The sequence below is a fragment of the Erpetoichthys calabaricus genome, chromosome 15 (assembly GCF_900747795.2).
Source record: "Erpetoichthys calabaricus chromosome 15, fErpCal1.3, whole genome shotgun sequence".
Taxonomy (NCBI): domain Eukaryota; kingdom Metazoa; phylum Chordata; class Cladistia; order Polypteriformes; family Polypteridae; genus Erpetoichthys; species Erpetoichthys calabaricus.
In genome coordinates, this window is record NC_041408.2 from 78,520,964 (window position 1) to 78,534,976 (window position 14,013).

At 43.9% G+C, this 14,013-nt stretch overlaps 1 pseudogene; it reads left to right on the top strand.

Moving 5' to 3' along the window:
• Positions 1-6,787: 6,787 nt before the first annotated feature.
• Positions 6,788-12,117, top strand: LOC114666052 (nucleoside diphosphate kinase A 2-like; annotated as a pseudogene).
• Positions 12,118-14,013: the final 1,896 nt, after the last annotated feature.

Below are 14,013 nucleotides of genomic sequence, written 5' to 3' on the forward strand. Positions count from 1 at the left end.
AGCTCAGTGTCTGGGCTTTCCCACAGTCCTTTTATACACCCTGACCCGGAGATGTTCCTGTCCAACAGTCCACAGTTCCTTATTCCTTCCAGGTCAGGGTAAACAGTCCTTTTCTTCAACCCGGGAGTACGTCATTTCTTCCTGTCACGTGATGGTGACGTACTCCCGGGTTATAGGGCACATACGAGCCTCCGAGTCCCCCTATAGCGACTCCTGGTGGCCCCCAAGGTATCCAGCAAGGCTGCGTATAAAAACTACATAGTCCATGAGGCCCTGCTGGAACTCGGGGGACGTTCACTCTGTTGGGAGAGCTCCTCCTGGCGGCCTGGGGGTGAGAGCCGGAATAGAAAGCCGGCAATCGACCACACTATCTATTATATAGTGCCTTACACATCTATCTATCTATCTATCTGTCTATCTACTGTATCTAGCCCTGCCTTAATTGTCTTCTTTAATTTGTCCTTATCCTCCATCACATTCACTTTATTCTTCTGACTCCTTGCTATTAACCATTCCACTCTGCAGACTGCACGCTACAGGCGACAGGGCTTTTAGTGTATCAGGGCCACAGCTATGGAGTGTCCTGCCTATGGAGCTCAATGCATGTACCTCATTGTCTGTTTTTAATATTGTCTGTTGTTGTTCTCATTAATTTTGTTTGTATATTGGACTGTTTATGTGTATTGTATTGGCTTTGGGTACCTTGAAAAGCACTTTTAAATAAAATGTATTATTATTATTTATTTTCCTCTTCAGATAAGTGGTTAAAAATGATTTTTGTTTAAGATTATTAAATTGAAACTTCCTGTACATTTATCTGCCTCTGCCCACTCTGAATGCTAGTATTGTGAAGTGGAGGCCTTGAGGAGCAACAACAGCTCAGCCATGATGCAGTAGACCAGGCAAACTCACAGAGCTAGGCTATTGACTGCTGATGCTCGTAGCTCATAAAAAATTATCTGCCCTCTGTGGCATCACTCACAATGGAGTTCCAGACTGCCTCTGGAAGCAACATCAGCACAAGAGCTGTGTGTCGGGAGCTTCATGAAATAGTATTCCATGGCTGAGCGGCTGCAGGCAAGTCTATGTGTAATGGCAGGTGTCAGATGAAGTTCTCTAGAGTGATGAATCACACTTCACTATCTGGCAGTCTGATGGATGAATCTGGGTTTGCTGGATGCCAAGAGAGCACTATTTTCTGGGCTGCTTAGTGCTTACTGTAAGATTTGGTCAAGGAGGTATAATGGTCTGGGGCGACATTTCAGCATTTGGACTAGGCCCGCACAGAGCCCTGACCTCAAACCTGCTGAATACCTTTGGGATGAGCTGGAACACTTACTATGAGCCTGGTCTTCTCGTCCAACATCAGTACCGGACCTCACAAATGCTGTTTTAGCTGAATGGGCACAACGTCCCATAAACATATTCAAAAATCTTGTAGCAAGCCTTCAGGGGGAGAGTGGAGGCTGTTATAGGCACAGAAGGGGAATAGTGGGCATCTCCATTTTAATGACCATGGTTTTGGAATATGATGTCCAGCAAGCCCAGATGGGTGTGATGGCCAGGTGTCCACAAACTTATGACCATATTGTGTAGATTGAGCCAGAGCTGATTTAGTTTCTAGTCTGGGGGAGAGAATAGAGAGAAGGGTTCCTAGGGAAAGATGGTTGCTGGGTTTCTGTTAAGAGTAAGGAGGATGAGACTTCTTTGGTGTGCACTCAAGGAATGGGAAAGTGCATAAGATATTCCTGGAGGCAGACTGGAAACATACCAGCGAAGGCAGGCTCAGTGAGGCAACAGGGCTTTGGTTGTGATGGAACTCTTCTTTGAAACTTCGAGTTCACCCTCTATGTTGAATACATATATATGGTGTCATTGCCCTCAGGGCCCCTCTAAGGCATGTAGTACCACCTCGGGGTGAGAGGGGGCGCTGTTGCTAACCATATCCTCTCCATTTCCTCTAGACACTGCCAGAGGGCACCTGACTCCCTCCGACCCTTCCAGTTTTTCCGTGACGCATTGTGAACTGGCAGAAGCAGACCTGATTCTGGAAGCAGAGCTGAGCAGTACAGTATTCCTGTAATCCGATGTGATCTGAAGTTGAACTTGAACTGAGCCCAACTGTGGGCGAATTTGCTGTTATTATTTTGTCACCAATGCACCTGTATTGTCATTATAATTTTGAAGAAGTAAACAGAGCCGACTGATTTGACACCCCAACATTCCTTCGCTTTGGACTTGTAGTTCTTCACATTTTTGGACTCTTGCCGGTATCATTATTTCTCTCTGTAGTAATTTTGGCATGGGCTTACTGGGAAGCAGTGGATTTTGTATTTAACTTATACTGTATATATATATATATATATATATATATATATATATATATATTGTGATGGACGGCAGGCATTTCAGCCTAGCCTAGACGTCCCTCATCAGAGGAAAAGAAGAAAAGCAGCATGTTAAGGAAACTACATCCCCTAGATGACGCTAGATGGCAGCTCCCCTGGACGGAAATGGTTCCTCAGATTCGTGCAGGATAGCATGGGACATAGAGTCCGTCTCTTCAGCCCTGTTGGGTGCCATGGGTGCCACCAGGGGGAGCTCACCAAGAACTCGGGGACTATTACGGTTACGTCAACCCGGAAGTACTTCAGGGTCACGTGGACGGAAGCCCGCAGTACTTCCGGGATACCTGAAGAAGGCATTTGACCCGGAGAAGGAATACTTCTGGGTCATGGACTTTAAAAGGACTCTGGGAAACCCCAACAGAGGGAGCCGGAGTTGAGAGGGTGTATAACGGAGCTGCTGGGAGTTGGAGGAGTGTGATTATTGATTTGTATTATTGATTGGAGAATTGTGGGGAGTGCAGTGCTTTGTGCACTTTATTTAAGAATATTAAAGATATTATTCTTGGTGATTTTAAACGTGTGTCCTGAACGTCTGTCTGGTGGGTTTAACAGGGCGCTATAGAGCGCTTTATTCCACAATATATACATATGTGCGAGTAGGAGGACGTTGTATGGACCAAGCAAAGGTAATTCCACGCCAGGCCAGGAAGTGAGGGGTGCACTAAACCTTCTCCTGTTATTTCTACAGACCAGCCGTGGGAAAACCTGTCTGATTCAGAGCTGATGATGTCGCTTCCGGCACCCATTATGACGTCACTTCTGGTTCTGGTACCCAGAACAATGTCATTTCCAGTTCTGGTGCCCAGAAGAACATCACTTCCAGCACACAGACTGATATCAGAAGAACATCACTTCCGGTTCCCCTACGTCACGTCCGGTTCCTACACATCACTTCCGATCTGATCCCTTAAAGCCGCCATCTTTGCAAACCCTCACCAGTTCTGTTTTGGACTCAGTCTTGTGATCATCTCTGTTCCTTTAAAAGCCTTTTGCAGCCAGGGAAATTATACGGGTGGCTGCACCTACACCTTTTTGAGTGCGTTGAGTCTTACCCTATATATATCCATCTATTTTCCAACCCACTGAATCCGAACACAGGGTCATGGGGGTCTGCTGGAGCCAATCCCAGCCAACACAGGGCACAAGGCAGGAACCAATCCCAGGCTGGGTGCCAACCCACCGCAGGACACTCACAAACACACCAAGCACACACTAGGGCCAATTTAGAATCGCCAATCCACCTAACCTTCATGTCTTTGGACTGTGGGAGGAAACCGAAGCGCCCGGAGTAAACCCAAGCAGACACGGGGAGAACATGCAAACTCCACGCAGGGAGAACCCGGGAAGCGAACCCGGGTCTCCTAACTGCGAGGCAGCAGCGCTACCACTGCGCCACCGTGCCACCCATATATAAATATATATATATATTTAAATGTGAATTGTGGTTCTTGATTGTACTGTCTCAAAATATGCCTGACTCGGTGCATCCACTACCACTGATGGGTACACTGATGGGCACTGATGGGCAGCGCCAGCTTTAAGCCCTCCTTCCACTATTCTTCACTAAACACATGGACATAGTCAGTTAAAGCTGAAACTGTGGTTTATGATTCTGTACCAAGATATTCTAAACTGATATTCTAGAAGATTCCGAATTATTTGGCCATCCATGTCCGTACTCTAAGACTCTTCATCACGTCAATATGCCAGAGTAATCTTCTGATATCCAATTCACGAGGATCTCATCTCCAAACCCAGGAAGTGTCCCCCTTGTTTATCACAGTCAGGCAGCATTCTGTAAAAACATGAATTAACAGGCAGAGGAAGCCACGTTTTTATTTTTTATTCCAAACTTCATTGATTCCAATATAGTAACCCATAATGCACACGAATACATATAGAAATGAAGTAATTCTAATATTTTAAAATGCAATTATAGGTGTTAAAAGATGGGTGATTTACTGTCCTTCTTTCTACAGCAGCAACAGTCACTGCCATAGACTCCATGTTATTAATTTAAGGTGATGCTAAAAATATCTTTTGCTCAAGGCTTTCTCTTGAAGTCTTTGCAATCTTGTAAAATTAAATGAAGGGAATGTTAGACACACTGCCGTCGACGCATACAATCCATATAAACAAAAGCAAGTCACAGATAGCTAGGAGAGAACATTCATGGCGGTTATTGACTCCTTGCGCATCTTCTCTAAAGACACCACAACTGGCTTCAGTTCATTTAGGATCGAGTGAGGGGGCTACACAGGCGGAAGGCAGTGTGGGCGTTTGACCACTCACATCATCACCTCCAATTCACTGCCGCACAGGAGCATCAGCCAGACGCGGAGAAGAAAGCCGAAAAAAATGGCAACAAATGTAAATTGATACGTTGTGGTCAGTGGGCACACATTCAGTCAGAAATAGAGAACTACCAATTAAGAAGCAGCACAGGTCAATGGTCAGATAAGTATATTTAGTTACCCAAACCTGTCTTACACATTACTACTGACAACATTCAAATGTTTTTTATACAACATTACAATTCAAGCACAAATGCTTCCAGCTTTATATTTGAGCACACAGTTTCCATTATTTTAAACATATTCTAACAACATATACCAGGTCAGGTCAAACACCCTTATTTATAAATGAAACAGTCCAGAGGGACGAAGTAACCATAGTGTCCAGAATTAAAACTTCTAACCATGAATATTCATATTGTTGTCCATCAGGCAGACACGTTTCGGGAATCTACCCTTCTTCAGGGCTGGACAAACATTAATTAATGTATTGGGATAATGGACACCCCAGGATCTGTTTACAAGTTATCAGTCATCCATCAGTCATTTACCAACCCCACAGGGGTCTGCTGGAGCCAATCCCAGCCAACACAGGGTGCGAGGCAGGAACAAATCCTGGGCAGGGAGCCAGTCCACCGCAGGGCACACACACACACACACACACACACACCAAGGACAATTTAGAAACGCCAATACACCTAACCTGCATGTCTTTGGATTGTGGGAGGAAACCCACGCAGACACGGGGAGAACATGCAAACTCCACGCAGGGAGGACGCAGGAAGCGAAACTAGGTCTCCTTAATGCGAGGCAGCAGCGCTACCCCTGCCCCACCGTGCTGCCCGTTTACAAGTTATGTGCCCTTTAAATAGGAGAGAGAGAGATCCATGTCTCTAGATTGTGGACGCTCTGCCTGAGATGTGCTCTACAAGTTGTATCCTGTGGTAGGTGATCCTTTAATACCCCCAGTCACAGCCCGTATTTATAGACTGTTTTAAAATGTAAATATTATCTGTTAATCTTCAGTTTCCAGTTTCTCCTGCCCTGAAGTAGGGTAGATTCCCGAAACATATCAGTCTGATTGACAACGATATGAATATTCATGGTTAGAAGTTTTAATTCTGGACATTATGGTTACTTTGTCCCTCTGCACTGTTTCATTTATAAATAAAGGTGTTTGACCTGACCTGTGTGGCAGACGGCTGGGGCTCTTGCCCAGTCGGGATGCCTCCACACTGGGAGCAACGGGGGAGCAAGTGTGGCCAGAGCGTTACCTCCACCGGAACGTTAGATGGCAGCGGTGCCTCAGACTCCCACAGGGCTTCATGGCACTTGGAGTTTGGTTCAGCCCTGTTGGGATCTGCAGGCACTGCCAGGGGGTACTACAATTACTGCTGATCCCTGGAGAGCCACACCTGGAAGTGCTGCTGGAAACACATCATCAGACACCTGGAGCACACTATATAAGGAGCCAACAGACACCCATTCAGGAGCCACAGTAGGGAGGAGGAGGGCGAAGCCTGCCAGAGGGACAGTGAAGGAGAAAGAAAGAAAGAAAGAAAGAAAGAAAGAAAGAAAGAAAGAAAGAAAGAAAGAAAGAAAGAAAGAAAGAAAGAAAGAGAAAGGGAGAAAAAGTAAAGTGTGTGGGTGCTTATTGGAACTGTGTAAACAGAATAATAAAATCACGTGCGCTTTGGTACCTATGTCCTTAGCGTCTGTCTGTGTCCAGGCTGATTCTTCACACCTGGTACATGTTGTTATAATGTTTAAAATAATGGAAGCTGGCTGCTCAAATACTATTGTTGAGTGGTAATATTGTATGAAAAATGGTTACATTTTTTCAATAGTAATTTTCAAGACAGATTGGGTTAACTAAATATACTTATTTGACAGTTGACCTTGCTGATTCTTAATTGGTAGTCTGACTGAACATCTGCAGCTGGTTTAGTATAATTTGGTGGGGGGGTTTTTTGTATCAAGAAATAGAAAGCTGCCAGTTTGATTGTCCACCCTGTGCCCTCACATTAAAGTCAGCTACCTGGTGCACCAGAACCACGAGCAGCCAAGTAGCAGGAGCAAGAAGACATGGTCATTGAAATGGGATATGTGAGGTCTGGGGAGGCTCAAAGAACGCAAATAAAGAGACAGATAGATGGATATGAAAGGCACTATATGATAGATAGATAGATAGATAGATAGATAGATAGATAGATAGATAGATAGATAGATAGATAGATAGATAGATAGATATTATTTATCATCTGGGTAAAATTTGGCTTTAAATATTTAAAAACATAAATCGGTAGATGAGTAAGTAAATAAATAAATATGCACACACACTATGGTCTGAACCCACCTTGGAATGACTATAAAGTAAAAAAAATTCAAAAGAAAACGTCTGACTTTCAGTCCCAGTCCCAGTATTGTGCAGGTGTATTGTTGTTGGTATACAGGATATAATTGGTATAATGGAGCCCCCCCCTTGTCCTGTTTCTTCACACACTTATGCTGAATGATTCATTAGATGAAAGTCTTCAGTGTTTGTGTGTCAGAGAGAGGATGTGCAGCTTTGTTCATAACGGCACTCAGTTTCGTTTTATTTTCCACCTTTTCTACATCTCATAACTGTAAATGTTCAGCTGTGAGGAGGCCTGCTTTGTAAACATTAGAAACATTTTGACAGAACTTGGCCATTCAGCCCGACTCGCTCATCGGGACTGTCAAGACCTCCACAGACCCTGACAGAGGTAAAGGATTCCCAGTTGAATTCTATCTCTGGGAGGCCCAGTGGTGCAGTGGTTAGCACTGCTGCCCCACAGCTCAGGTCACATTTTTGTCCACCATAAACGGTCCAGTACAGCTGTTACACTGCACTGTTGTAATCCACTCCACACCAGTTCCCTGTTGACTGCATTTTGTTGAATTTGCCAAAATTCCCAAAATTTTTGTAATTTTTGCAGAACTCCAAGTGAATGTGGTGGGATTTTCTCCTGCCTGCTCCCTGAAACAACTACATTACGTTCAAGCGTCTGGGCCTTTCTTTGTAAGGCACTCTATAACATAAAGATTCTGTTACTGATTTCATTTCAGTGACAAGTATGGTAATCAAGTGCCAGCACAGAACTGCTTTATGGTGCCAATCTTTTAAATGTGACACTTCAATGCTGTCAATTGTCCTTTTCTGCAGCTCTTAATTACCAAGTAATAACTGAATATTTTTTAACTAACCACACCATCCTGTCTAATGCCAAATTTGCCATGGGATGGGATGATTTGCTGACCTGAACAACAACAGACGCTTACATCCAAATAGAAATGGATTAACTAACTTTTGCCAACCGAACACAAGTCAGCAAGTAGCAAAAAAATAAGGAATTTACATCAGCAAAGACAATTTGTACGTGAAGCATAACAGTGGAAATAGGACCCATAAATCACATTAGCTGTAACCCTGAGCCTCCATCGATTACCCACAGGAAAATGAATGGGGAGCATTAAAGCTTCCCATCTTTGCAAATCTACACAGGGAGCTTAACAACCAATGCAACGCATGAGCGGCCAGGGTGGTGCCAATCCCCCCAGAGCGCAGCTGCCTGCTGGCTAAATGAGGCCAAAGAGCCGCTGCTCCCAGTAGCTTAAAGTGCACAAAAAATAAAACGAAAAACCATCAGTTTGTGTTAACATCTTACAAGTTTTCTTTTTATCCTGAAAAAATAAATAAGCACACTGGTGTGCATTTATATATTTTTTTGGAATTTGTAAAAATCAAAGGCCTTCAGCACTTGGATGTTGCCCTTTCCCTGCACTGAAACCAAATTCAGCAGAGGCTCATCACGAACCCCCCCCCCCCCCACAAATAGCTTGGCTCTTATTTATTTCCCAATGTCTGAATGGCTGAGTATTCTTTCTGAACGCACAGAGCCGGGGTCTTTCTTTCAAATCTAGGCAGTTGTTTAAGGACAAGCTAAAAAAAAAAAAAAAAAAAAAAGACAGACTTTGGCAGACCACCAGAATGAGAATCGCTCTCCCAGACTTGAAGCCTTTTCAGCTCTGTTAATTCTAAATCATTTCTATTACTTTTCCCTACTTTTTATTCCTATGGGCAATAAATGGTGAAGCCCCTTTTCCTCGAGGGTCCTCCATTCCTTGTTTCATTGACTGGTGCATACGGAGTCTTATTTCAGCAGAGGTGCCTGTGGACGGCTCTCAGCCACAATCCCCTTCAGCGTCAGCTTAGTGGAAGAATTGATTTTATGATTATGCTGTATGTTGAAAAGGATTTTCCTATTTCATTGCAAAATCAAAAAGCAGAATTGTGTCATGAATTCCCTGCCCACCCCACTCCACCCGAGTGTAACCCATAAGAGTGCTGCAACTGGAAATAACGTAAATGTACACACATGGCTTACATGTGCTTGCATAAACGTCTGAGCTGGCGTACAATCTGGCAGCATTCACTGCTACAGTGTATAAATAATGAAAGTCACATTTACTTATTTAGTTTGAACTTTCAAACCTCAAGTACAAAGCAGAGATTTGTTTCATATTTCTACATCATCAGGGCTGGCAATGACTTGCTGACTTTAAGTCACACAGTGTGTCTATGGGGTCTCATACACTGAGGTGTCTTAGCCACTAGGGGGCAGCGTGAACAGATTAGGGGCCTTTATGTAAATACGTTTAAAAGAATTCTCTGAAAAATATCATACACAACGTCTGAGGTCTTACAGTATATTTGAACTGGGCGATAGATAGATAGATAGATAGATAGATAGATAGATAGATAGATAGATAGATAGATAGATAGAGGGAAGGCACTATATAATAGATAGATAGATAGATAGATAGATAGATAGATAGATAGATAGATAGATAGATAGATAGATAGATAGATAGATAGATAGATAGATAGATAGATAGATAGGGAAGGCACTATATAATAGATAGATAGATAGATAGATAGATAGATAGATAGATAGATAGATAGATAGATAGGGAAGGCACTATATAATAGATAGATAGATAGATAGATAGATAGATAGATAGATAGATAGATAGATAGATAGATAGATAGATAGATAGATAGATAGATAGATAGATAGATATACATGTGTGTGAACCCCTAGGCTGATGACTTCAAAATAAACAATTTGGAGTCAGGGGTCAGCAAACCTGGAGTTGTAAAGCATCCAAGTCCCAAACAATTCCAAAAATGCTCACTAGAGGGGGAAATACTGTCAAAAAAACCCTGACTAATAATAAGGGCAAACACTATCTTTATAGAATAAAAATATTTATTTTTCAAAAATGTAAGGAAGCACAAAAAACAAGTTCCAATACAGTAATTCAAAAAGAACAGTCCAAAAAATGGAACACAAAAGTCAAAAAGTCCAGTAAACCACAAGCATGGAAAAAAAATCACTGGTACAACACATCAACTCCCAAGTGTATTCGAATGAACTGCAAGGGACTGTGGGTTGACACAGCATTTATAGGGCCGATTGTTGACCTCCCTTGGTCTGAAAGACAGACATTGAATATCCATCCATCCATCCATTTTCCAACCCGTTTCACCATTCCAGTCCACAATACTGTTATGAATGAAAAAATATGGTGGATAAGGTCCAGAAGGCAAAGAAAGCCTAGTGCCACTCTGGTCTCTGACTGGATTTATAAAATACCCAAATTACAGCAATAAGCTCATTTTCCTGCTGTCCATAACATTTGGTGTAATCTGATGGCGTTGGCCAGCCATGTTCCAGCTTTGAGGGCGTCTCCTGTTGGAAAGCTTTGCTGTCTTGTGCAGCTTTTGTAGCCTTTTGTCAGTCAGGCCAGTGGAAATGGTGGCTTTCTTCCAAACTGATGCTGGTCCAGGGCCGAGTCACAATCGGAGACAATCTAAGACCCAAACTCAGCCCACTCCTTACAATGGAACAGCAGCTAACCAATCAATCTCAGTGTCATCTCCACATCGTCAAGTCTTTCTAACAACTACTTACTGCTGATTATTTAATTTTTATAACAGTATTTGGGTGGGGGGGGGGTTACATTTGTTTGACCGTACTTCTTTGTGGCTGCTGCTGCCTAGCAACAATGCGAGCCGCAGGGCTCAGCTCACAATGCACTTCAACGGAGGGTCTTTAAAGTGAGTTTGTTTCTGGAGGGAGATGTGCCCGTGCTCTCGCTGTTCAAATACGAAACTCCCTTCTTAATCTGAAACACTTTCAGGGGCTCCTCGGCTCAGAGCCTTTCCTTGTAATTCCTACACTTCGGTCCCAAAAGAATACTGTGGATTTTCTGTAGTCCTGATTTTTTATTTGTATTTGCATGTTGATGTTATTTTACTAAGCACTTGTTATATTCAATGCCTTGTTGTAATATAGTTATGCATCTGGTTGCTCCTGGGTAATGCTGTTACATTGAAATGTCATTTGATTGATTTATACTGTCGTGGAAAGTAAAACTCATAAACTTGGCTTCACAAGAGAATGAAGCCGTTCATGCTGGACCCCCACAGAGAGGAAGTGATCTTTTATTATACACAACGGTCAGCCACAACATTAAAAAGCACTGACAGGTGAAGTGAATAACATTAATGATCTCATTACGATGGCACGTGAAGTGAATAACATTAATGATCTCATTACAATGGCACCTGTCAAGGGGTGGGATACATTAGGCAGCAAGTGAACGTCCAGATGATGTGTTGGAAGCAGGAAATACGGAGAAGCGTAAAGATCTGAGGGACTTTGACAAAGGCTGGACAACTGGGTCAGAGCATCTCCATCTCCTGAGTGGCCCAGTCAAAGCCCAGAGTTAAACCCCATAGTGCATCAGAGGAGAGACCTGAAGATGGCAGTTCACAGTCTAACGAAACTCGAGAGGACCTGCCAGGAAGAATGCCTGTTGCCTGACAGACACCGAAATGCTCAGCTGTTTTGATTCACCGTCCAGTCTCGCAAGGCTTCCTTTAATATCAGCACCATAGCCGGAATCGAAAAGAGCGCACTTTCATTGCGGTGAAGCTAGATGGGGTCCAGAGGGGACTGAGGGGCGAGATCATCAAGCGACTCGAGCAGAAGGGCTTCTGCCTGGTGGCCATGAAGTTCATGCACACTTCAGAAGATCTGCTGAAGGAGCACCATATTGATCTGTGACAGTAAATGCATTCCAGGCCGGTTCTGGCAATGGTATGGGAAGAGCTAAATGTAGTCAAGACTGGCTGAGTCATGTTGGTCAATCCAGCCGACTCGAAGCCTGGTACCATCTGTGGTGATTTCTGCATCCAAGTTGGCAGAAACATCACTCATGGCAGTGACTCTGTGGAAAGTGCCAAGAAAGAGATCAGCTTGTGATTTAAAGCTGAAGAACTGGTGGAATATGAGAGCTGTGCTAGAGACTGGATCTACGAGTAATGCATTCCTTTAGGTGTGGCTGTCCATCATTCCAAAAGATGTCAACTGGGGAACAGAAAGTTTACAGAGACTTACTCGGGAAAACTCCAAGCTGAAATTTCTGCCAAAGGGGCCGCAACAAAGTAATGAATTAAGGGTCTGAATTCTTATATGAATGAGAGATTTCTCCTAAATTGTCCCTAGTGAGGGCTTGGTGTGTGTGTGTGGCCTGCGGTGGGCTGGCGCCCTGCCCAGGATTTGTTTCCTTCCTTGTGCCCTGTGTTGGCTGGGATTGGCTCCAGCAGACCCCGTGACCCTGTAGTTAGGATATAGCGGGTTGGATAATGGATGGATGGACGGACTTTTAATTAAACTTGCAAACCTTTCTGATGCTTTTGCTTTGTCATTATGGGTTATGAAGTATAAACTGAAAATAGAAACCTACAACTCAGTAAAATGTGAGCAGAAAGTGAGTGGATCAGGATACTTTCTACATGCACTTTATGTGCTCGTCACTTTGTGACGATGCGAGTTCTCTCCATGCTCCCAATGCATTCCGGGAGACTCTAAACCCAACACCGTCGGTGATGTCACTGAGATAAGCTGACAAATGAGGACAAATCTCACTTGAAGCAAGGGGATATATCCAAAAAGTGCATAAGTGCTTTTATCATAACAAGAAACAGTGTCCAAACAAAAGTGCAATGTCTCAGGTTCAATAAATAATCCATAAAACGAGTGTTCTGTGAGGATAAAAACCATCAATAAATAAATCCTTTAAAAATCAGAGGTAACAATGCAGAAGTTAAAATGCAGTCTCTCTCTACTCTCCTTACTTTCCGGCCCACCTCCATCTCTCTTTCTCCCCAGCTCACCCATTGCTGCATCAGCCGGCGGAGACCCCACAGCCACGAGCTCCGTCAGCCAACCTCCGTCTTGGCCTCCTTATGGACGTCACTGCCAGACCGTCCGAGGTTGGCTCTCCTCCCTTCATCTGTCGCGCTCCCGCAGCCGCTCCTCAGATCCCTTAGCAGGATACACCTGCCCTGTTCACCCCACTCACTTGAGCTTTCAGAGGAGCGAACCCCCAGAGCGCCACCAACTAACGCTCCTTCGCTGGGCCCCAGGTTCCTGCTGTCTCCTCCTTTCAGGCGGCCAGAACCTTCTCTTCATTTAACCTCTATACATCTTTCCATCTCTATCTCCCTATATTCTTCCATTTCTCTTCCACGATTTATCTATCTCCCATTCTCTGGTGTCGACCCGTATATATAGGCCTACACCCTCGTGCGACTCCGTGGGCACAGTGCCTTAATCACGCACCGCAGGAAGCCAATGAGGCAATCGAGAACGACCGCACCATCACGTGCAGGTGCGACTCGCTCCTACTACCCCATTAATTCCCCGCGTACGTGCAATCGTGCCCACGGAGAATGGTACGGCTATACAGATTTAAAAACCTGACCTTTTTTATTGGAAGCCACGGACCCGCTATACCACACACTTATATAACCAGAGTCTTTCATGTCTTGTGGCTCTTAAGTTTTGTGTAAGATTGCCAACTCTACTGGTTTTCAATGATTTCATGCTACATGTGCACATCACCTGCTAGCTCATGATGTATGTGACGCCATTTCCCACTCAGGCATGAATTTGAAATAAAAGCTGTTACCCCGCACTATTTTTAAGATGTGTTCCTGCTTCATCCCTAGTGCTGCCCATATCGGCCCCAGCCTCCGTGACCCTAAACTGGACTAGGCAGGTTCAGAATAGATGCCCTATTAAAAGACCAACCCCCTAAAATCTGCCTGAAATATCCCAAATATCCACACCTAGCACACTGTATACTGCAATGTTGCAGTTTCCTTTTTAATTTATTAACAGAGAGGAAAAGCCTAAGTGACAATTTGAAATGCG